At 34.5% G+C, this 2,636-nt stretch overlaps 1 protein-coding gene across 1 annotated transcript in view; it reads right to left on the bottom strand.

Annotated features, from left to right (window-relative positions):
* The window catches only part of SPATA17 (spermatogenesis associated 17), a gene marked incomplete at both ends in the record, with an annotated part of 54,443 nt that overhangs the window by 50,093 nt on the left and 1,714 nt on the right, over positions 1-2,636 (bottom strand). The gene's annotated exons all lie outside the window — the stretch shown is intronic.

Here is a 2,636-nt window from a genome sequence, read left to right as displayed (position 1 = left end):
TCCTGCTCCAACTTCCCTTTCACCTTTACACCTTTGAAATCTTAAGAGACAGAACAGCTTGAAAGGCAGAATCTACATGAAAAAAGCAAGAAGACGGAGGTCTTATGATCCAGAAGTTGAAAAGTACTCATTTTAACCAAGCACATTGAAGAGAAGAAGTCTAGAATTTTCCAAGAGCTCTCCTTTTCCTGTGGGCCTCTGACTACTAAACTTTTCAAGAACTCTTCAGTGTAACTACAAGGAATGTTTTTCTTTTTTACCATTTATATCAACCTTTCTTTCTCCAGATGGTATGACTTGGTAAGTGGAGTGCAATCCATGTGTTTGTGTTGGTTGGTTTTTTTTTCTTACCTTATCTCTTTCTCAAAAGAAGCATGTTAAAAAAAGGAAAAAAAAGTATGTCATCTTTTGTTGTGTTTAAATCAGGAAGACGGCAAGGAGAAAAAAATCTGCCCATTGCCAACTCTATCAGTCATCCTTTGTACTCAGTGACTTGAGAGTTTTTATCATCAAGTCTTGGAAGTGCTCTTCTGTAACAGGCAAAATTCTCTCTACTCCTTCCAGTTCCATTGCAGTCCAGTTCTATACCACTGTGATAACTGACAAAAGTTATTGTAATTTTCCATCTCCAGCTGTTGCCTGAGCTGAAAACAGTAACACACTGGAGCCATCTATAAGTACAGTAACTAAGGCAGGGTTGCATATTTTCATACTTTAGTACCATTTTGCAACAACAAAAGAAAAAAGACGATTCTTTTAAGTAGAAAAAACTAGCATTCAGTCTCAACTGATGGCACCTTGTGGTACAGTTGTTATTATCTCTTTATGTGAGATTTAACAAAAGAATAAGTACCATAGGAAAGCTCTCAATAAGTCTTTGAATAACGTGTCACCAAGAAAATACAAAGATGCAGTAAAGCTACTAGCAATAAGAGGATATTCACTGCTACACTCTTCTATGGCCCCTCTGTGCATCACCATGTTTTTTCTTCTCTTCTCAAATGAGACTCAGAACTAATTTTAAAAGTTGGCATTTTCTTTAACCTGTGTGTTGCTGTTTCTTTGGTGTTTTTTTTTTATAAAAAGGCTTTGGACCTCTAGACATTGTTATAATATGAATAAATAATAGTTATGTGAGCAGCTGAACATGGGAACAAGAAAGGTTAAGCACTAGACAAGCTTTTTTGCACTAGGTGATAGTAAATTTCATACTCTTTGCAACTCTATTTTCTCATACACAAGCTCATTGGGTTAAAAAGGGATAGAGAAAGAAAAGAATGAGTATGCCTTCAGAGATCCGGGATTAAGCAAAATCCTTTGCATGTGAATAAGGATCTTAGCTTTGTTTTTCTGTTTGGCTTCAACATTTCTCAACAAGACCAACTTGGCTCTCAGATAGCTGCATGCTCATTAATGCAGGATTATGGTCCCTTTGAAACTCTTTCTGACAGTCTTCACCTCACAGTTATAAATGCAGAACTGGATATTTCTGGGTTAAAGGATCAAAACTCAAATTGAAAGACAAAAGACTCAAATTGTATAAAGCTATAATTATCTCCAATGGGCTCAGTGTACCAAAAAAATGCTGCATTCTACCTTTACACCATTTTCTATGCAGAATGACCTCACTGATTTCAACTGAATGAAACATAACTAAGAAAACCTGCATTGTGTCTTAAATTATTTTATGCTAAATTCTGTATGTCAGAGATCACAAAACTGAAGATCATTCTTTTTGGAAAAGAACATTTTACACAAACCTTCTGATGATGTTCCTATTTTCAATGTGAAACTTCTAAATGTTTGCTTTTATAAGGGAGTATAATACTATGACTATATTACTTTTTAATTCCAAGGTGAATGTTTAAAAAATTCTTGAAAAAAAAAAAGACAAGTGTGTATGCCCTTCAAAGTAATTAGCAAGTTTCAACAGTGATTGGTACAAAACAATTATTGTCATTGATCAGCACTGAACAGATAATTTTAAACAAAGTCATTGTGTGCTCAGCAGATTACAGCTTGTTAACGGGCAAGTTCTAAATGACCTCTTAAGCTAGTCAAATCAATGATGCATATTCCTCATTAAGTAACATCAAAATGTAAGTGGTCTTATAAATAATGTTTATTTTAAGCACTAAAACAAATGGCAAAACCTTGATATATCAAAAGCCATCTGCTTGTGGAATTTTTTTTTCATAAGATTACTTTTGCTGCTGAAAATTTATAGCAACCTTAAGTCTTTTAAGGGAGAGAATCATATTCTGACCTAGTACTCAAAACTGAAATTGATTAAAACAAGTTCTCTGAATTAATTTTAAAAGGTGAAAGTGATAGTTCTGGTTACAGCTAAATGCAATCCAGGGAGACAGAGATGTAGACTGACTTCGAAGCTACGACCACGTGCGTGCCCTCAATGATACTTCAGTCGCTAAAATCGAAAGTGCCTGTCTGATCAGTGAATATAAACTGAAATAAATATTTTACTAGTACTATGGAACAAAACTAAGTGGTTAAGTAGAAAAACAGACACAGTTGTTGTTATATTTTCAGAATACTGAAGTACATTAATCATAAGTCAAGCTCACAATATGTGACTATGAGGCACTGTTGGCTTACGAAACTTTAACCCAGAAATA

The sequence above is a fragment of the Mesitornis unicolor genome, unplaced genomic scaffold, assembly GCF_000695765.1.
Source record: "Mesitornis unicolor isolate BGI_N332 unplaced genomic scaffold, ASM69576v1 scaffold6568, whole genome shotgun sequence".
In the NCBI taxonomy this organism is placed as follows: domain Eukaryota; kingdom Metazoa; phylum Chordata; class Aves; order Mesitornithiformes; family Mesitornithidae; genus Mesitornis; species Mesitornis unicolor.
The sequence above is the reverse complement of the archived record's forward strand: the minus strand, read 5'-3'. Positions and strand labels throughout refer to the sequence as shown.